The sequence below is a fragment of the Pinus tabuliformis genome, chromosome 3_1, assembly GCF_031772625.1.
Source record: "Pinus tabuliformis cultivar Carrire ecotype Pingquan chromosome 3_1, CPIR1, whole genome shotgun sequence".
Lineage (NCBI taxonomy): Eukaryota > Viridiplantae > Streptophyta > Pinopsida > Pinales > Pinaceae > Pinus > Pinus tabuliformis.
The window spans coordinates 906,169,891-906,193,024 of NC_142301.1; positions in this window are offsets into that span (position 1 = coordinate 906,169,891).

Consider the following 23,134-nt stretch of genomic DNA (forward strand, 5'->3'; position numbering starts at 1 on the left):
TGAGAGTTTAACGAGGTATACAAAAGTTAAAATTTGTTGGCATATAATATAAAATTAATTAACATTAAATAATTTTATCATTTTTTAAGCAAAATGAGAAGTCTTATTTGGAATTATGCCAAAATGATTTAGAAACTTGAAGTGACTAGTTGGGTTGTTGGACATCCAAGCCTACTCACAAATTCAATCTGACACCTTCTGTCACGCCCCTACACCTACGGTGATCTTCCAACCGCTTGTAGCGAGGTGCGGCACCACCGAACGCTTTCTTTTTAACAATACTAACGTTTATGGATTACGCCTATTCCAACATAAACTTACTTAACTTGTGTTCTTATAACCGAATAAAATGTTATCCTTTATACTTGAACAAAGAACATTCTCATTCATTATCCATCAACAATAAACCGAGAACAATACAAGTATAAAGGGAGGGGCAACTCCCCGAACAGTCTGCCCAACAATGTTATTATGTCAAGAATACTAGATTTTACAACAAGTGTGTCTTGGCCGAACCAAGTCTCACACTTAATCAATTCTTACAAAGATAGGCCACTTGCCTTTTACAATAGTCTTGTGCACCTCTTGCACAAAGGATGGCGCTCACCCGAGCCACCTAAAATCCTCTGCCAAGTCCTACACCAAAACCCGTACCTTAGAATCCAAACCCGCACTCACAACCGAACATTCATACCTCAACCTGCAAGTCCCTTCCTCGTACTTGGATTAGACTACGCATGAGGTATGCGTATCTACCTCCAAAACCTGCGAAGTACTTTACCCCTTTGAGCGTATGAAAGAAGTGCGAAGTTGCTTGGATTAATGAGCTCTCATGCTCATGTATATGTATGCTCCACACCATGCGTAATCTCCTTTAAAGCCGACTTATGTCATGAAGCCCTTTTCACATAATAATATTATATTATTATTTCCACCCCATAATCTTTGTCGTATGGCTTCATTATATTATTATGTTATATTTTATTCACATGTAATATGTTCATATCACATATAATATGTTCATATTATTTTCATATAATATGCATATAAACTCCCATATACGTTCAAGTGTATTAACACTTAGCCATTTTTGCACATGCTCCTTATCGTCGCTTTTCGTCACATTTAACGCGTATGATCGTCGCACCAATGTCGTAGCTCGTCGCACTCCCGCTTGCACGCGCGCCGTGTACCTGCCCGCGCCCTCGTGCACGATCATTCGCCCGGCGCCCGTCGCACCGCAGCTCGGAGGCCTTACATTCTCCTCCACCTGAAATCGTTGTCGTCCTCGACAACATACCATATCGGTAGCTCTCCACCAAGATCATCATCATTCAGGATGTCGACCTTTCTACACAAGGCAAACATCCTTGCAACATATGTAGAGACTCTTTCTCCACTATGTCCCGGCCTAGTGACCACTGCCACCAAGCTCACCATACCAAGGTATGTATCTCCATAATCCATGCTCAAGTGTATCACCAAAGCATCATCATCATCATCATCGTTGTAACTCCATCACCCCAAAGTGCCTCATGCCGATCTTCTACATCAAGTCACTCTTCCAAGCCATGCCCATACATGTACCTTGAAAGTATGCATCCCATACTGCATCAAAGTCACTTGACCTCAGCTCCTCAATGCATCAGATCCTCTAAGTCCACCGTACATGAAGTCCCTAAAAGTCACAACAATCTCATGTCATCATGAGCTCCATAAGCCATCCCTCAACCAACACCTCAGCAAGCATACAATATGCCTCAGCTCCCCATGTCGTAGGAATGCTCCATAGCTGCTCACAGCTCCATCCAAGTAATCAACTCTTGATGTGCCCCATTCAGGTCCATGAAGCCCCCTTCATCATCTGCAATGTACCATCCTCGAGTCTCCACTCTTATAAACTCTTGATGTGCCCCATTCAGGTCCATGAAGCCCTCTTCATCATCTGCAATTTGCCATCCTCAAGTCTCCATGTTACACTAGCAAGTCCTCCTGCATAACATTCCTGCCCTAGCACTCCTCCTTGGATGTCCCTTGACATCTCTACAAGTGCTTCCACACAATGTCCTTGCATAGGTCTCTGCCATGCTCCATGTCTTCAAGTCTCCAACCTGATGTCCATGACTATGTTGTCCAGGTAGTCCAACCAAGTAGACCTACCACAACAATCGATATCCTCACTCAAGCTGCTATCTTCGGTTTAGTGAAAGCGGTCACCCAACCATCTCATCATTGCATCATCATGTCATGAGCCCCTTCACCATAGCTCCTCCACCAAAGTGTCCACCAAGACTACCTCTTGGTCTCGGCCATGAGAAGTCCACCCAAAACATCACAAGTGTGTGCCCTCCAATCTGTCCATGAGTCATGCCGGGCACTTAGCCAATTCTCCATGTGGCTAAAGCATGACTCATCCTTTCACAATGATCATTAAGTTCCACCCTTGTCCCGGGTCCTTGCATCTTCCATCACAAGGTCACAAGTAACCCCAACAAGCTTTCCAACCACTGACAATCCTTGTTCATCATCATGAGGCTCCTCCTCATTCAACCATGTTGGCAAACTGCATGATCCTGGCTTAACTTGATCATCCTCAAGTTCATCCTCTATCGTAGTCATTTCTGCAACATCTTCATCACAGAGGGGGACAACAATAGCCTTGTTGCCTTCCAAGAAATCTCGTCCAAGTATCATATCGAAGTCATTCATCTCCATCACTATGAAGTCTAACTGACCTTCCCATTCTTTCATCTGCACGGGTACATCGTGTACCAAACCTGCCACCTTAGCTCTAGAGTTCATTGTCTTGACCCCCATATTTGATGAGGAGATCATCAGCCCAGCCTCTTCTGCTAACCGTGTTGTCATAAAGTTATGTATAACACCTGTGTCTACCAAAGCTTGAATGGTCTTGCCATAAACCATCAAGTTTACGAAACCCAAACTGTTCTCCATAACCTTATCTGCACCTGCTTCACCTGTCACCAGCTCCAACCGAGCTCTGATACCAACTGTCACGCCCCTACACCTACGGTGATCTTCCAACCGCTTGTAGCGAGGTGCGGTACCACCGAACGCTTTCTTTTTAACAATACTAACGTTTATGGACTACGCCTATTCCAACATAAACTTACTTAACTTGTGTTCTTATAACCGAATAAAATGTTATCCTTTATACTTCAATAAAGAACATTCTCATTCATTATCCATCAACAATAAACCGAGAACAATACAAGTATAAAGGGAGGGGCAACTCCCTGAACAGTCTGCCCAACAATGTTATTATGTCAAGAATACCAGATTTTACAACAAGTCTGTCTTGGTCGAACCAAGTCTCACACTTAATCAATTCTTACAAAAATAGGCCACTTTCCTTTTACAATAGTCTTGTGCACCTCTTGCACAAAGGATGGCGCTCACCCGAGCCACCTAAAATCCTCTGCCAAGTCCTACACCAAAACCCGTACCTTAGAATCTGTTATCACTTAGAACTATAGTTCATGTATATAAGGTTGTCCATAAGTTTCATATAAAGGTTTTAAGTCTTGTGAATAGGTTTATTGGTGTATGTCATTTTGAAATTTGAATTTCAAAAGGTATTGATGTGAATTCGTGTAAAGGAAAAATCATTAGACACCCTCCATCATTGTTAGTTAAAGCATGTCATGTCATTAGTACTTTGCGCAGTTTCGCAGCGCAGGTTTGATTGGTCAGTTTAGCTGCGAAATGATGTTTTCGTTTTTTCGCAGCGTTCTGTTTGTCAGCGATTTAGTAGCGCATCTTGTTAAGTTTGAACTGCCCGCGCTACGAAATTGGGGTTTCAGGGTTTTTTGTAGCGCTCTTCCTTTGAATGTCAAATCCGAGAGAAGTGAGTCATAGGTCCGTTCATGATTGTCAGTTTACGTCCTCTCCATGTCATGATAAACCATCATTCCGCCATAAGGTCCAGAGTCATGCATTTGAGTGTTAGTTTAAGGGATTTTACAAGGAATGGTTATATCATAATGGGTTTTTCATAATATGTAAACATGTTTGCTGTATGAGAAGCCCAAGTTCTTATTTAAAGGGACCATTGCAAGCGAGCCTGCACTCCAAAGTCGAAGTTTGTTTTCGTGATACAAGCTACCATTAGTTTCCTGTGTGAAAATATTCAAAGCGAGATGGAAAGGAGGGAACACCGATCCGGTAAGTGTGTGAGGACAGAGCCGGAGGGGTTAGATGTTACTCTCAGGGATGAAGGTGTAGCAAGAGCCTTTCGAAATGCTGGCTGCTGGCGGTTTTGCGAAAAATTGAAGGGAGGACATGCAGAGGTGACGAAGGCTTTCGCATTAAATTTCACTGGACTGAATTCGAAGGTGGCAATGTTAGAGTTTCCGGTGTCTCCTGAAGTTATTTCCACTATCACTGAAATTCCGAGGGGTGGCCAAGAATGGTTCAAAAACTTCAAGTTCGACATGAGTCCCTGTAAAGAGTTTTTGAAGGAACCTTATGTAGATGAAGACCTCACCAAAGCGGTGCCAAGGAATTATATAAAAGAGAATTATGCTATGCTCCTCACATGCATCCAGAAATACCTGACATGCGAGGGTAGGTACAATAAAGTTTACTCCTACCACTTCAAACTTCTGTTACATTTCACAGGTAAGGTTTCAATAGACATACCTTTCTATTTGTTCAGGAGCATTAGCAAAATGTGTGATAAAATTCAGTTAAAGAAAGATAGTTGTGAAACATCCCTTTTTCATCATGGTCTAGTAAAGTTGCTGGTGTTGGATAGTTTACAAAAAATTGGTAGAGATTGGGATTCATTTGTGTTTATGGCCGGCTTCCCAAGCAAAACAGGCCTCACTCCATTGCCTGTGAGAGAAAGGGAAGAAAGGAGTGAAGAACCCACTTTGGTTGAACTTAGAAGAGAAGTGACAGACCATAAGCAGCCTAAAACTAAATCAAGGAAATCAGAGAAGTCTGTGGCAACTAAAGAGACACCTGAAGCATCAGTGAAGAAAACTCCTAAGCCATCTAGAGTATCAGAAAAGGAAACTCCTAAGTCATCATCTAAGGAAACACCTCAGTCATCAAAGCAGAAGATTCAGAAAAAGAAGGATGAAGCTAAATCAAGTGAAGTTGAAAAGATTTCAAGGGTGAGAACCAGAGGTCAACTAAACAAGGAGAAAGGAAAGTCAGTTACTGTGGAAGAAAGTCCTATTTCAAAGGGTAGTTTAAATGACTTACTTGAAGCCATTGAACTAGAGCAAGATCAGCCAGTACAAATTGAACCACTAGAATTTGAGCAAGATCACTCGGTGCAGCCAATGCATATTGACCTCACTCAGTCCTCACCTGAAAGTTCTAAAAAATCAAGGGCTTCTAAAAGGTTGAAATTTGAAGAGCCAAGTAAAGAATATGCTTTTAAGCCACGTAGACCAGTTACAAGAAGGCAAATCAAAGAAGTGGGGAAAGCGCAGAAAGAGAAGGCACCATTAGAAGTGCCTAGGACAGAGGTACTTGAGGTTTTCACCGGAATAGTTCAAGCAGCCAAAAGCAAGAACAAGAATAATAAGGTTATCATCAGTCAAAGTGGAAATGTTATTGCTATCAAGAAACAAGCTGGAGCAACAAAGGAAGAAATACCTCAGATTAAAAATGTTTCTAAGGAAAGGGCAGTAAGATATACAAATTATAAAAAGGCTGTAATGAAAGGCAGAACAAGTTTGATTAGCCAAACTGACTCAGTATCTGATGCATATGTGTGGACAGTGCCAGCTCTGAAGCAGGCAAAAATCATGAAACAAATGAATACAAGCTTAAGAGCAGAAAACAAGGTGTTAAAGGAAGAAGTTAGCAGCTTGAAAAGGAAGCTAGGCAAACTAGCTAATTGATCCAAGGGGAAATTTTCCTTCCAAATTTTGGTAAATTTTGGCTGTCATCATTTTGAAACTTTTTGAAACTTTTTGAAGTCCTTACACCTGTGTAAAATAGCTGAAGAGATCACAGAGTTAAGTCATTGTTGCTTTAAGGTTCATATGCTTAATTTTGATTCCCTACAGCAGTTTCGTAGCGCGCTACGAAACTGCTGTAGATGACTGTTTATATGAAAAATTTGAGATTGATGCTGAGGTCAGCGAATCTTAAAGGGATGACTCGAGGCTAGCATGGAGATTATATAAAGCCATTCAGATGTTTAAAAAGGTGCCAGGTGTAAGTATTTAAGGAAAAGGTGAAATTTTGTCTTTTGTTAAAGTTTTCACTTTATATCCGAATTTTTAGGGTTCTGGTAGGGTTGCCGTGGTGTTGAGTGGTACACCTGTTCAGTTTATGAGATGGCCAGATCATAAGGTTTCTTCCATCATACGTGACTATTAGAGGATTAAATGGCTTGAAGCATAATCTTAAATGCATGAACACTAATGGGAGGCAGAGACCGTGAACATAGGGCACAGATTCTTATCAGTTGATGAATCATCCATATATCAGGCATCCGAAGCTGCTCATTCAGTGAATGTTCTTCCAGCTTGGCTTGGCTATTATTGAAGTGCTACAGGTGTCAAATTTCAAGAACGCATCAATGCACACGAGGAGATAGACTTGAAGTTTCAATGGGAATGGAACCCTCTGTTTTCGCAGCACAATACCTTTGTAATTAATTAGTTTGTTTAAGATATAGATAAGATAATTAATGATAGAATTCCGAGCTCCCTTCATGCTTGTTGAGGAGTCTCAGGTAGTAGTATTTTGGTTTGCTATATATAGAAATGACTCTGATGTAAAAAAGGTTGGACATTTTATACAAAAACAGAGTTATTTGGGCCATTGTAAGACTTGTGACAGTAATAGTAAAACAGTGTTGATTTCTTCTCAAGATTCTCGATGGATTATTGTGTTCAAATATAATGGTGGTGTTTTATATTATATGTTCTTTTACAGCCTTGTTATAGTACAATCACTCAGAATTCATATCCTATGCTCTGACTTCCTGTGTATTTGGCAAGCTGTGGTTTTTATGGAATATGTTTGGACATTTAATGCAAAGAGCCTTGACTTCCATGAAATGACTATGTTTTCTTGTTTACTTAGTGTATGAGACTCCATAGCCCAATGAAGACCAGTTTGATATGTATCCAACCAGCTTTTGCTTTCATGAATGAGTAAAGAGTTAGCCATCTGTTGTAGTGAAGGATTTTTATTAAGAGTTTGTGAGAGAGCCCTCTCTGATCAAAGAGGCTAATCTTTGATCCAAAGTTAGGTTGAAAGAGTTACATGAAATCTTGCTTGGTTGCAGCCCTCAGTAGTGATTTTGTGATAACATTTTGGTGCGTCTGCCGGAAGCTTAAGATTGAATTTCTGAAGGTAGCAGGAGTTCAAATGATTTTCGAGGCTGCATTCTACCTTGGTGACTCCATTTTTCTTTTTTAAAGTTTAAAGGTGGCTTCGAAAGGAAGATACACAAGGAGTAACCCTGATCCAAACCCACCTAGTCCTGTGGAAAATCATAATATCATCTCAAGGAGTAAACAAAGATTCTCTGATATACCAGGTACTTCAAGTATTTCAAAGTCATTATTTCCTGAGTTCTCTAGAAGTCCTGAGAATAAACTTGTTGATGATAAAGTTCAAGAGGTCATATTAAGGTCTGAAAATGAAGAAGAATTAATTGGTATTATTTTGGATCTACAAAAGAGAGGTATTGATACTTCTTCTTTAGTTTCACAAAAAGATAAAGAGGAGTTTTGGGAAATTGTTTCTTCCGAGCTATTATTAGAGAAAGAAGATTTAAAACAGCTCAAGGAGCTTGATCCTTTCGAAATTTTGCTTAACTCAAAGATTGGTTTACCTCTCCCAAATTGGAGTTCTTTTGTTAGTGGTTTACAAAGCCCCAATAGCCCTTTCCGTACTCATACTTTGTCTTCTGCCTCTGCTAGTCCAAATAGCCCTCAGACTACATCTCATACTAGTTCTGGTCCTTCTGGTCATAGCATACCTATTGTCACTGTTCCTCCTTTCATTATGGCCGTACCTGCTAGGTATGCTCCTCTAGCTCTCCCTGCTGTTCTGCATGATCTATCTAATAAATATGCTGCTAGGATTCCAACATGGGGAGGAGATGAAGACATTACAGCTGAAGAGCATGTGGATAGATTTAATGACTTTATTGATAGGTATGAAGTGGATGATGAAGATGTCAAACTGAGATTGTTTGCTCAGTGTTTCATTGGAGAGGTCAGGAAATGGTTTAAAGCCTTGGGAGCTGGTAGCATTCATAGTTGGGCTGAGTTTGAAGATAGCTTTCTGAGGAAATGGGGAAATAGAACTAATCCAGTTCAGGCCCTCACTGAATACAATAATTTAAGAAGAGCTCCAGATGAGACTATTCAAAATTTTTCTAAGAGGTTTAATAAAATTTATAATTCCATTCCAGCTCACTTGAAACCTCCTGGAGCTTTGGCACAGTTAAGATATGCTGAGTCCTTTGATTCTGATTTTTCTCTCTTACTCAGAGAAAGAGAGTCTGCTACACTGGCTGACATGCAAAATGATGCTATCAAAGTGGAGGTGAATATACTTGCTGCTAAAAAGTCCAAGATGGCTAAGACTAAGATAAAGGAAGAGGAGAGGCCTTCTACCTCTGCTCAAGAAGACAAATTTGAAACCATGATGAAGACTATGGAGAAATTGATGGACCAATTAGCACTTGGGAATACTGCTGCTCCTCAAGCACAACAAGAACCTCGGTTTAGAAACCCTCAGTTTAGAAGGCCTCAAAATCAGCAAAGGCCAAGGGAGAATAGAAATCAACAAGCCGATCCTCCTGTAAGACCTCCATTTCAGCAAAATATGGTAGATGGAGAGGAAGAACCTGAGGAACCTGAGGAATCTATTCATTGTCTTGGTGAAGAAGATTCAGAGATCTTTCTAACAAAGGAGGAACATGATGAGTCTAGCCAACTAAAAGCCGAGGAAGAACCTTCAGATTTCTTAAAGGGTTATCAGCATGCCATATTTGAAATCCAAAAGCAATACAACCTCAGAAATAGAGATGTCCCCATTACAGCTAATAAGGCTCAGCCCAAGAAGAATGTTTCAAAAGCAGTGGAAGACAAAAAAGAAAAGCCAAAACAAGCTGATGAAAAAAGTGATTCTCCTCTTGAGAAAAAGGATAATCAAACCCCTGTTTTTCCTAAGGAAATTGAAAGGTCTACTCCTGTGTTCAATATAGAAAATGAGATTGCTAAAATTAAAATATCAGTCCCATTTAATGAAATCTTGAAAGTGAACAAGTATAGAAGTAAGATTGTGGAAATGCTTAATTCTCCCCCAGGAGGAGCTGATATTTTAAATTTGCAAGAAGACAATCCTATCATTTGTTTAGGTCCGAGGCTTGAAGATGAGCAAAATGATGAGTTTCCTCCTTTTTATATAAGCATCAATATACATGAGATGACTCTTCATAATGCCATGTTGGATTCAGGGGCATCTCATAACCTTATGCCTAAAGTCATTATGGAAAGGTTAGGATTAGAAGTGACCAGGCCTTATAAAGACTTATTTTCTTTTGATTCAAAGAGGGTTCATTGTATTGGGTTGATAAAGGATGTGGTTGTGGCACTCACACAAATCCCAGCTAAAACCACTGTCATGGATATTGTTGTGGCAGATGTTCCACCTAAATTTGGAATATTACTCTCAAGGTCATGGGCAGCTAAAATTAAAGGTACCATGCAGATGGATTTGACTTATGCTACTATTCCAGTATTTGGAGAGCAGAGAAGGTTATACCGTGAAACAAGGATGGCATATATGGTGAGCAGCAAGGACAAACCACAGAATTTTCCCATTTATTCTTGTGACACAGGCCTTGGATCAGCTATTCTATTTAATGAATCAGTGGGAGAAGAATCACAGAAAGAAAAAGCAGAAAATCAGTGTGAAGAGCTGCAGCAAAGTGATGAAGAAGATATTTCTGGTTGCTGGTCTTTGTATTTTGATGGAGCAGCAGGGAAAGAAGGTGCTGGGGCTGGAATTTGGATCATGAGTCCAGCTGATGAAAGTAAGTTTCTGTCTTATAAACTCAATTTTGATTGCACAAATAACATGGCCGAGTATGAGTCCTTGGTTTTAGGCTTAGAAAATTTGATTGAGTTTAAGGCAAAGAACATTGCTGTGTATGGAGATTCTGAGCTAGTTATAAAGCAAGTTCAAGGTGCTTATCAAACAAAAGATGCAAGAATGAGAGCTTATAGGAACTTGGTGTTGGAATTGTTGGAGAAATTTCAGTCATATACTTTCAATATCAAAACCAGAGATCAGAATTCCATGGCAGATTCTCTTGCTGTAGCAGCTAGTCTTTTTGTCATTCCCAAACATGCTTCTGATAGTTATGAGGTGAAAGTCCGCCATAGGCCAGTGATCCCGGATAATATACTAAATTGGCAAGTCTTTGAAGATGACCAGCAGGTGAAAAGTTTCCTAGAATTGAAAGGAGAATTTGAACATTGTCAAATTGATCAGCAAAACATGTTAGTAGAAACAAAAGAAAAGTCTGAAGTGTTACAGCTGCAAAATAATCTGATTCCTAAAGGTTTGATTCCACTTGAGAAACTCTTTGATCAGAACGATGTGTTTAAGGCGCCAAGGTTGCAAGCAAATGAAGAGGAAATAGAGAGTTGCAATCTAGGTGATTTAGTAGCGCCTAAATTGGTCAAAATTTCAAAATTTTTATCAGCTGATCTAAAAGTTAAGTACATTGAGTTAATGAAGAAGTTCATTGATGTGTTTGCATGGAATTATACTGATCTGAAACAATATGATTCCTCAGTTATACAACATACAATCCCAATCAAGCCAAATGAGAAACCTTTTAAGCAAAAATTGAGAAGAATTAATCCTCTGCTAATGCCATTGATGGAGAAAGAAGTCAAGAAGCTTTTTGATGCAAAGATTATTGTTCCTATCAGATTTTCAAATTGGTTAGCTAACTTGGTACCAGTTAGGAAAAAGAACGGAGAGATAAGGATTTGCATAGACTTCAGGAATTTGAACAAGGCTTCACTGAAAGACAATTATCCTCTTCCTAAAATGGATCTTATGTTGCAGAATATTGTAGGCTCTCAAAGAATGTCAATGTTAGATGGCTTTTCAGGATACAATCAAATCCTTGTTCATCCAGAGGATCGGGAGAAGACAACCTTTACTACACCATGGGGCACATTTATGTATGCAAAGATGCCTTTTGGCCTCATGAATGCAGGGGCGACCTTCCAAAGGGCTATGGACATTGCTTTTGCAGAGGAAAAAGATAAATCAGTAGTGGTATATCTTGATGATATCACAGTCTTTTCAAAGAGAGAGGAAGATCATTTAAAGCATCTTGAAAAGATACTATTGAAGTGTAGGAGGTTTGGCATTTCTTTGAACCCAACCAAAAGTATCTTTGCTTTGACTTCTGGTAAATTACTTGGGCATATCATTTCTCAAGAAGGAATTAAGATAGATCCTAATAGAGTCAATGCTATTTCAAAGTTGGATTTGCCAAGGAGCAAGAAAGAGGTTCAGTCTTTTCTTGGTAAAGTTAATTTTGTTAGGAGGTTCATTCCCAACTTTGCGGAGGTGGTTAAGCACATCACAAAAATGCTAAAGAAAGGAGCAGACTTCAAGTGGACAGCTGAGGCAAGGAAGTCATTTGAAGAAATTAAGAAAGCACTCACTCAAGCACCAGTTCTTGTCAGCCCCGATTTCGCCAAGGAATTTCTAATATTCACATATGCCTCTGAGGATACAATTGCTGGAGTTCTATTGCAAAAAGGAAATCAAGGTACTGAGCAGCCTATTTCATTCTTTAGTAAAACATTGGCTAATGCTGAATTAAAGTATAACATTTTAGAGAAGCAGGCATATGCATTGGTAAAGGCAATCAAAGATTTTAGAATCTATGTGTTACATTCTCATATTGTTGCATATGTGCCAAGTGCTGTTATTAAAGAAATTCTTACACAAGCAGACCCGGATGGTAAAAGAGGAAAATGGATAGCTAAATTGTTGGAATATGATATTGAAATTAGGCCAACTAAATTAGTGAAGGGTCAAGGGTTGGCAGAGCTGTTAACTCACTCAAATCTAGACAGCAGTGACATCAATTTCAATGCAGAAATATCAGAAATTTTTGAAGAAGAGGAAGAGTTGGTTCAGATCAATGAAAAATTTCTGATATCTGAATGGTATAAAGATGTCTCATTTGTTTTACAGCACAACAGAGCCCCTGACAATCTTTCCAAGTCTAAAGCTCGTTTCACCAAGCTGAAATCCCTTAGATATTTTGTTTATGAGCAGAATTTATTTTGGAAGGATGCTGGAGGAATTCTATTAAGTTGTCTGGTTGAAGAAGAGGCTGATAGGGTGATTGAGGAATTTCATAAGGGTGATTGTGGAGGCCACCATTATTGGAAGGCTACTGCAAATAAAATATTGAGAGCCGGGTATTTTTGGCCCACCATGTTCAAAGACATTTACAAAAAGGTTGCAGCCTGTCATGAATGTCAGTTGTTTGAAGGTAAAAGGAAGCTTATGCCTATGCCATTAGTTCCTATTTATGTAGAAGCACCCTTTCAGCAGTGGGGGCTAGATTTTATAGGTGAGATACATCCCTCTTCATCAGGGCAACATCGGTGGATACTTACAGCCACTGATTATTTCACAAAGTGGATAGAGGCAGTACCAACTAGGCAAGCTAATGATGCAGTCATTATTTCCTTTTTAGAGAACAATATCTTATCAAGGTTTGGATGTCCACTCAAGCTTATCACAGACAATGCTCAGGCTTTTAAGTCTAAGAGAATGATAAACTTTTGCCACCAATACCATATTTCTCTTGGTCATTCAACAGCTTATTATCCACAGGGCAATGGTCTAGCTGAAAGTTCAAATAAAAGTCTTGTGAGAATTATCAAAAAACTGCTGCAAGAAAACAAGAAAACTTGGCACTTAAAGCTGAAGTATGCATTCTGGGCTGATCGCATTTGCACTAAAAGATCTATTGGAACCTCACCTTATGAACTTGTGTATGGAGCAGAAGTTATTTTTCCAACGTCTCTTGGTGTACCAGTTATGAAGCTAATTCAAGGACTTGAAGAGGAGCCAAATGCCATACAGCGGAGGATTAATCAATTGATAGCATTACAAGAGAAAAGGAATGAAGTGGTTGAAGACTATCAACAAAATCAGAATAGAGTCAAGAGGGCTTTTGACAAGAAGATTAAAGATGTTACCTTTCAGATTGATGACAAGGTTTTGAAGTGGGAAGCCAAGATTGAAGAAAAAGGCAAACATGGCAAATTTGAGAATTTATGGAAGGGGCCATATTTGATCTCTGCTTTCCATGGAAACAATACTTATATTCTACAAGAAGTTGATGGATCACAGTATGCTGGTGGACCTGTTAATGGCAGGTTCTTAAAGCATTATTATCAGTGAAAAATCTGCCAAGTAGTCCATGATCATTGTAAATAATCATTTTCTGAGTGTTTCATGTTAGAAATAAGTGACAAGCTGAACAAGAAGACTTTAGCCCGAGGAGAAAGCCCACAAGGTTTGAAAGGGATGCTTGTCAGCCATATGTGAGTGTAATAAATGGATAAAAGCACTGGTACTACGTGTTCTTAGTGTACCACAGGGGCACACTATCCCAAGTGGAGCCACTGTTATCACTTAGAACTATAGTTCATGTATATAAGGTTGTCCATAAGTTTCATATAAAGGTTTTAAGTCTTGTGAATAGGTTTATTGGTGTATGTCAATTTGAAATTTGAATTTCAAAAGGTATTGATGTGAATTCGTGTAAAGGAAAAATCATTAGACACCCTCCATCATTGTTAGTTAAAGCATGTCATGTCATTAGTACTTTGCGCAGTTTCGCAGCGCAGGTTTGATTGGTCAGTTTAGCTGCGAAATGATGTTTTCGTTTTTTCGCAGCGTTCTGTTTGTCAGCGATTTAGTAGCGCATCTTGTTAAGTTTGAACTGCCCGCGCTACGAAATCGGGGTTTCAGGGTTTTTTGTAGCGCTCTTCCTTTGAATGTCAAATCCGAGAGAAGTGAGTCATAGGTCCGTTCATGATTGTCAGTTTACGTCCTCTCCATGTCATGATAAACCATCATTCCGCCATAAGGTCCAGAGTCATGCATTTGAGTGTTAGTTTAAGGGATTTTACAAGGAATGGTTATATCATAATGGGTTTTTCATAATATGTAAACATGTTTGCTGTATGAGAAGCCCAAGTTCTTATTTAAAGGGACCATTGCAAGCGAGCCTGCACTCCAAAGTCGAAGTTTGTTTTCGTGATACAAGCTACCATTAGTTTCCTGTGTGAAAATATTCAAAGCGAGATGGAAAGGAGGGAACACCGATCCGGTAAGTGTGTGAGGACAGAGCCGGAGGGGTTAGATGTTACTCTCAGGGATGAAGGTGTAGCAAGAGCCTTTCGAAATGCTGGCTGCTGGCGGTTTTGCGAAAAATTGAAGGGAGGACATGCAGAGGTGACGAAGGCTTTCGCATTAAATTTCACTGGACTGAATTCGAAGGTGGCAATGTTAGAGTTTCCGGTGTCTCCTGAAGTTATTTCCACTGTCACTGAAATTCCGAGGGGTGGCCAAGAATGGTTCAAAAACTTCAAGTTCGACATGAGTCCCTGTAAAGAGTTTTTGAAGGAACCTTATGTAGATGAAGACCTCACCAAAGCGGTGCCAAGGAATTATATAAAAGAGAATTATGCTATGCTCCTCACATGCATCCAGAAATACCTGACATGCGAGGGCAGGTACAATAAAGTTTACTCCTACCACTTCAAACTTCTGTTACATTTCACAGGTAAGGTTTCAATAGACATACCTTTCTATTTGTTCAGGAGCATTAGCAAAATGTGTGATAAAATTCAGTTAAAGAAAGATAGTTGTGAAACATCCCTTTTTCATCATGGTCTAGTAAAGTTGTTGGTGTTGGATAGTTTACAAAAAATTGGTAGAGATTGGGATTCATTTGTGTTTATGGCCGGCTTCCCAAGCAAAACAGGCCTCACTCCATTGCCTGTGAGAGAAAGGGAAGAAAGGAGTGAAGAACCCACTTTGGCTGAACTTAGAAGAGAAGTGACAGACCATAAGCAGCCTAAAACTAAATCAAGGAAATCAGAGAAGTCTGTGGCAGCTAAAGAGACACCTGAAGCATCAGTGAAGAAAACTCCTAAGCCATCTAGAGTATCAGAAAAGGAAACTCCTAAGTCATCATCTAAGGAAACACCTCAGTCATCAAAGCAGAAGATTCAGAAAAAGAAGGATGAAGCTAAATCAAGTGAAGTTGAAAAGATTTCAAGGGTGAGAACCAGAGGTCAACTAAACAAGGAGAAAGGAAAGTCAGTTACTGTGGAAGAAAGTCCTATTTCAAAGGGTATTTTAAATGACTTACTTGAAGCCATTGAACTAGAGCAAGATCAGCCAGTACAAATTGAACCACTAGAATTTGAACAAGATCACTCGGTGCAGCCAATGCATATTGACCTCACTCAGTCCTCACCTGAAAGTTCTAAAAAATCAAGGGCTTCTAAAAGGTTGAAATTTGAATATCCAAGTAAAGAATATGCTTTTAAGCCACGCAGACCAGTTACAAGAAGGCAAATCAAAGAAGTGGAGAAAGCGCAGAAAGAGAAGGCACCATTAGAAGTGCCTAGGACATAGGTACTTGAGGTTTTCACTGGAATAGTTCAAGCAGCCAAAAGCAAGAACAAGAATAATAAGGTTATCATCAGTCAAAGTGGAAATGTTATTGCTATCAAGAAACAAGCTGAAGCAACAAAGGAAGAAATACCTCAGATTAAAAATGTTTCTAAGGAAAGGGCAGTAAGATATACAAATTATAAAAAGGCTGTAATGAAAGGCAGAACAAGTTTGATTAGCCAAACTGACTCAGTATCTGATGCATATGTGTGGACAGTGCCAGCTCTGAAGCAGGCAAAAATCATGAAACAAATGAATACAAGCTTAAGAGCAGAAAACAAGGTGTTAAAGGAAGAAGTTAGCAGCTTGAAAAGGAAGCTAGGCAAACTAGCTAATTGATCCAAGGGGAAATTTGCCTTCCAAATTTTGGTAAATTTTGGCTGTCATCATTTTGAAACTTTTTGAAGTCCTTACACCTGTGTAAAATAGCTGAAGAGATCACAAAGTTAAGTCATTGTTGCTTTAAGGTTCATATGCTTAATTTTGATTACCTACAGCAGTTTCGTAGCGCGCTACGAAACTGCTGTAGATGACTGTTTATATGAAAAATTTGAGATTGATGCTGAGGTCAGCGAATCTTAAAGGGATGACTCGAGGCTAGCATGGAGATTATATAAAGCCATTCAGATGTTTAAAAAGGTGCCAGGTGTAAGTATTTAAGGAAAAGGTGAAATTTTGTCTTTTGTTAAAGTTTTCACTTTATATCCGAATTTTTAGGGTTCTGGTAGGGTTGCCGAGGTGTTGAGTGGTACACCTGTTCAGTTTATGAGATGGCCAGATCATAAGGTTTCTTCCATCATACGTGACTATTAGAGGATTAAATGGCTTGAAGCATAATCTTAAATGCATGAACACTAATGGGAGGCAGAGACCGTGAACATAGGGCACAGATTCTTATCAGTTGATGAATCATCCATATATCAGGCATCCGAAGCTGCTCATTCAGTGAATGTTCTTCCAGCTTGGCTTGGCTATTATTGAAGTGCTACAGGTGTCAAATTTCAAGAACGCATCAATGCACACGAGGAGATAGACTTGAAGTTTCAATGGGAATGGAACCCTCTGTTTTCGCAGCACAATACCTTTGTAATTAATTAGTTTGTTTAAGATATAGATAAGATAATTAATGATAGAATTCCGAGCTCCCTTCATGCTTGTTGAGGAGTCTCAGGTAGTAGTATTTTGGTTTGCTATATATAGAAATGACTCTGATGTAAAAAAGGTTGGACATTTTATACAAAAACAGAGTTATTTGGGCCATTGTAAGACTTGTGACAGTAATAGTAAAACAGTGTTGATTTCTTCTCAAGATTCTCGATGGATTATTGTGTTCAAATATAATGGTGGTGTTTTATATTATATGTTCTTTTACAGCCTTGTTATAGTACAATCACTCAGAATTCATATCCTATGCTCTGACTTCCTGTGTATTTGGCAAGCTGTGGTTTTTAGGGAATATGTTTGGACATTTAATGCAAAGAGCCTTGACTTCCATGAAATGACTATGTTTTCTTGTTTACTTAGTGTATGAGACTCCATAGCCCAATGAAGACCAGTTTGATATGTATCCAACCAGCTTTTGCTTTCATGAATGAGTAAAGAGTTAGCCATCTGTTGTAGTGAAGGATTTTTATTAAGAGTTTGTGAGAGAGCCCTCTCTGATCAAAGAGGCTAATCTTTGATCCAAAGTTAGGTTGAAAGAGTTACATGAAATCTTGCTTGGTTGCAGCCCTCAGTAGTGATTTTGTGATAACAGAATCCAAACCCGCACTCACAACCGAACATTCATAACTCAACCTGCAAGTCCCTTCCTCCTCGTACTTGGATTAGACTACGCATGAGGTATGCGTATCTACCTCCAAAACCTGCGAAGTACTTTACCCCTTTGAGCGTATGAAAGAAGTGCGAAGTTGCTTGGATTAATGAGCTCTCATGCTCATGTATATGTATGCTCCACACCATGCGTAATCTCCTTTAAAGCCGACTTATGTCATGAAGCCCTTTTCACATAATAATATTATATTATTATGTCCACCCCATAATCTTTGTCGTATGGCTTCATTATATTATTATGTTATATTTTATTCACATATAATATTTTCATATCGCATATAATATGTTCATATTATTTTCATATAATATGCATATAAACTCCCATATACGCTCAAGTGTATTAACACTTAGCCATTTTTGCACACGCTCCTTATCGTCGCTTTTCGTCACATTTAACGCGTATGATCGTCGCACTAATGTTGCAGCTCGTCGCACTCCCGCTTGCCCGCGCGCCCGTGTGCCCGCCCGTGCCCTCGTGCACGATCGCTCGCCCGGCGCCCGTCGCACCGCAGCTCGGAGGCTTTACACCTTCAATCGACATGGGAAGATAGAGCGCATGTCCAAAACTCAAACTACACTTGATTTGCTAAGACGCTGCAACAATTTGGTCTTGCACTGAGGTAATGATTAACGAATATTAGATACAAAGAAATTCCAAGACAAACCCATCGACACTATCTTAACATTCAACATACAACAACATTTAGTGTCATTTGTGAATAGAGATCATGGAATAAGTAAACTGTAAGAAACGTAAGATTGCAATTTGCAGTGTGCACGTCTCATCAAAGTAAATTTTCATATCATTTGTATGTGTGGAGCCTTAAATTTTCATATCATTTGTATGTGTGGAGCCTCAAATGGCAGCTCTAGAGTTACCCTGGTTAATGGTAAGTATTGGGTAGTAGACGTAGCTGCTGGAGCATTTAAATAGTGTTGAGTTCAAACTGTGTCAACTCTCACTTGTGTACCAGTTTCAAATCTTGTCTCAAGTCTTGACTCTATGTAACAAAAGTATTATAGATTTTTACGTTTTATTAGTGAAATTAGATGTAATTTTGACGGCGTTGCAGAGATATATCACACGTCAAATTTGATACGGATAATTTTTCACCCACAGTCAAATAAGTTATGAAACTAAAAATACACGTGTGAGCCGTCAAATTCCAATCCTAGGCAATGGTATGTTACCTCTGACATCCTTCATCGTCACCAAACTGTCTAGAAGCGTATGACATCTGTCATTGTCCCCGCGCCCTCGAGAAGGGAGCTCTAGGCATGGAATTAAATTCAACATACCAAGTTATAGCGACCCGGCAAGAGATAACGAGCCTGCCATTGGGAATTAAATGCCCGTTTAGCTGCAAGCTCGTTAGCCCATATAACACATGCGTGGTGACTTTCCGAACACTCCGTCCCCACAAAAAGTTATATGGCTATCAAACTTGCAGCGAAACCGGCATTTAATGCCCTATGACAGGCTCGTATAGCGACCCGACTCTCACTTGTGCAAAGCGACAAACGCAGTGAAATGGTTAATGATGCAATTGGAATTATGCTTAAATGAGGCGTGTGTCGTACTCAAACATTTTATATCAATTATATTTCGTATCACCTCAGTGAAAATCAAGGATATATGTTTGTAAAATTTGATTGCCACATCCAAAGTTGAGAGGCATGAGCAACAAAGATGGAATTTATCTCGCAAAATATTATCATAGGGCATTTCTCCCGTATTTGATGTTTAAAATTTTTGGATGAGCGTTTTCCTTGATGGGTTGTGAATTTTACAAACTTATTTTTGATGAGTTATCATTTTCCTAAAACGTTATCAATACTCTATTAATAAAAAGAAATAGAATAATTTGAAAAGGGTGTGCTTTGTTCCTTCTTCATGACTAGGGCATGTGCCGGCTCTATCAATCAACAGAATAATTTGAAAAGGGTGATGCTTTGTTCCTTCTTCCTTACTAAAATAGATTCTTTCGTATTCCGATATGTGACTGGAAGACCTGTGATTATTAGATGATCCGATATGTGACTGGAAGACATGTGATTATTAGATTATCGGTTCATTTCATTTTGGGTTCACTCCCATGCTGGATTTTGCATTGTCCTTACCTTTTCTATGTGTAAATAAACATATCTAAACTTATTTTATGGAAATAAATATATCTTAAGATTTTCATATGGGCCAAAATAGAGTTTTTCCATTGTTCCAAATAAACTGAGTTGCAATCATAAACGAATCATATAATGAAATTGTCACTTTGGAAGTTTTGGCAATATTTGATGGTGTTTACTATTTAGTGACTTAGCTAATGCGGCCATGGTTGTTACAATGCTAATAAGAAATGCTCCAAGGTGTTGGTAATTGCCTTGATCTTGTGGTTGATAGAAGATGCATGTTCAAGTGTTTTTTATACATCTGCACTGAAGAAAGGTTGAAGTCTATTTTATTCATGAAGCATACTTTCATATTTATCAAAATACAGTCTTGCATTGTTCCCAATAAATAAGCTGCAAAAATATACAAATCTTAAGATAAAATTGTTGGAATTCTGGTAAATATCTGAAATTATTTAGTGACTTGCATAATGTATCCATGGTTGTTACAAAGCTAATGATATATTCTTCTAGATGATTGATAATTTCTCTCATCTCTTGGTTGCTAATAGGATATGCTTCAAGGTTATTTATAATTGCTATCATATCTTGGTTATTGCATATTTTAGTGTTCTTAAACCCATTTGCACCGAACAAAGGTTGATGCACATCTTATTCTTCACCCATCTGCAGTAAACAAAGGTTCCATAAACATAACTCAATATAAGTCAGATAGATTAGACATCTTGTGGATCCTCCATGTACATAGCTTAAACTTAGTCTTCAATGGTGTTGTTGATGGTTTGCACTCACTCATCTTAAACTTCCTAAGCAATTATTTATCGTACTTCCCTTGAAAATAAAGGATATTGTTTCCCTTTTGTCATGCCTCCAAACTAAGACAATAGTGCAGAAGTCCCAAATCTATTATCCCAAATGTTGCTTCCAAGTCATGTCTATTTCAACAATTGAGTTGTTCCATTTCAACAAATTTTAATTTGGTTATCGAGAAATTTTGATATAAAAAATAAATTTTAAAATAGAAATATGTTATCTTTAGTAGTTATAAAGGAATAATAAAATTCAATAAGTAATTTGTGTTTTATGGTTATTTTGTTATTTTTCTTATAATAAATATGTGGAATTTTTAACATAACTGTGTTATTTAAGAGAATTTTTTTAATCGAAATTTTATTGGTGAAAGGTAGATTTACTATCAAGGCATCACTCTTGAAGGGAAAAAATGTAAACAAAAAGTTCCTTGACGGGAAGTATACAGATAAAAAAATGTCAAAAAAAAATGTTGACAGGTAAAGAGGTAGCCTTTCCTTTATTTTAATTTAAAATCCTTCACTTACTGATGGATGGTTACTAAATTAAGGATTTATTTATTTATTTGGAATGATCGGATTTTTTAATTCAATAACGATTAGTATTGATTAATGGAAAAGTTAGATTTTTTTTTTAAATATTAGTATTATTTAAAAATTTAATCATAGTTAATATTGTGATTTTTATTGATTATTAATTTAGAAAAAATATTTAAATAAATTTTGTATTTTAAAAATTTATAAAAAATTATTAATATATAAAAGTAATGTTGTTATATCTATCTATCTATATATATATATATATTCTCTAATTTTAAGATGCATTTTACATCTTAATTTGACAAAGATCCGTAATTTTTTTTGGCTCTACCTTGAATTGGTATGTCCCTTTTAAAATAAAAAAGAAATTTTTTTAAATAAAAAGAAATGTCAAATAAAATTAAAAATGTAATTATTTCAATTTTTAATATTAAATTAATATGTAGCGTTAAAAAATAAATTGAGTTATAATTAAAATATTTCAATAAAAAAATTATGGTTAAAACATTTTAAGTACTTTCACTATTCTACATTTTGGCACCTTTTCAAGTATATTTTTAATCATTTGAAATCTAGCATACATTTATTTGAATTGTAAGTTTAAGTTGTGTATTCTACACAATCCAAGTGCTCAAGGAATTTTTCAAGGCATTAATTCATGTATATAATCAAGAATGCAATTTAAACAATGAAAAATGTTATATTACACTCTAAAAGTGATTCACACCTCAAGGGATTTGATCACTATCAACTCTTGAGAGCCCACTGACAATAAAATTCAATGAGGATAAAATTAAAGGACTACAAAGGTTTGTTTGATCACTGGGATTATGTTTTCAAGAGCACTTTGCATCATCTAACTATAGTCTATTGTTTAGCTTTAGAGACATTAAATGGTTCTATGTTTCCTTAAGAAGCACTTATGTTCTTCAACCTTCAGTTCCTAAATTTTGTAGGAGAATCCACACTTTACAATTAAAAGATAAAATTCAACTGGGAGGAAAATAAAATGCTAAAGGTTTGTTGGATTACTAGAATTATGTTTACAAAAGCACTTTACAAGCTTTAAACATAGTACATTGTTTGCATTAAATGCATCAAATAAATTTGCAATTCTTTAAAAAACACTTTTGTTCTTCAACCTTTAGTGCCTAACCTCTATAGGGAATCCACACTTTTGCAATGAAGGACATATGAAAGTTCAAGAACTAAAATGACAGTGAATCCAAATATTTATTTGCAAAACATAAATATAAATGAAAATCTATCTAATTAGCTAATCTAACTAAGAAATAAAGGAATTTGCAACACAAACTAGGTAGATGACCCTACCTAATAACTTGCACTACAAAGGAAAACTATAGTATAAGTACTTTTCTATAAAATAAAACTTAGAATAGCATAATTTATATTAAAAGAGGAATACACAAGTTCACACTGCAATTATAAAGACAATCTGTAGAGACTCAACATGGATCCACATATGCTTGGTCATTAAACTACAATATACACAAACATATGCCCTTCATATTGGACCAGTTAAACAACTTTGTAATACATAGATTGACTTCTTCCTTGACTAATCCTTTAATATTACAAACATTGACCTTATAGAGGTTATATAATATAGGGGAGGGTGTATTGAACCATGAATAGCACTTGAGGACACACAAAGTTGTTAATTGTTTACAACCCAAAAAAAGAGTAGGGCATAATGCCATTGACAAATACAACTCTCATTGACATGGGTAACTACTTGTATGTTGGCATAGGATATTTTCATGGCATGGATGAAAATATCCATTTCAATTTCCAAAACCTTGAAGTTGATTAAATATTCAATTGTTGTTATGTTATATCCATTTCCGCCTTACATTTGACTGGAGCATTAACTGTGAGTTGGTGCCTTCCTTGTCTAACATAGTAGCCATCTCAAGCCACCAACATTGATCCATCTCGAGCCACCCAAAAACAAAAACCATGTGGCATATTTTACCTTGGGGATGCATAGATATGACATCTATTGATTTGGGTAAATATATCTTTACTAGGGTTACATGATTCGATACTCA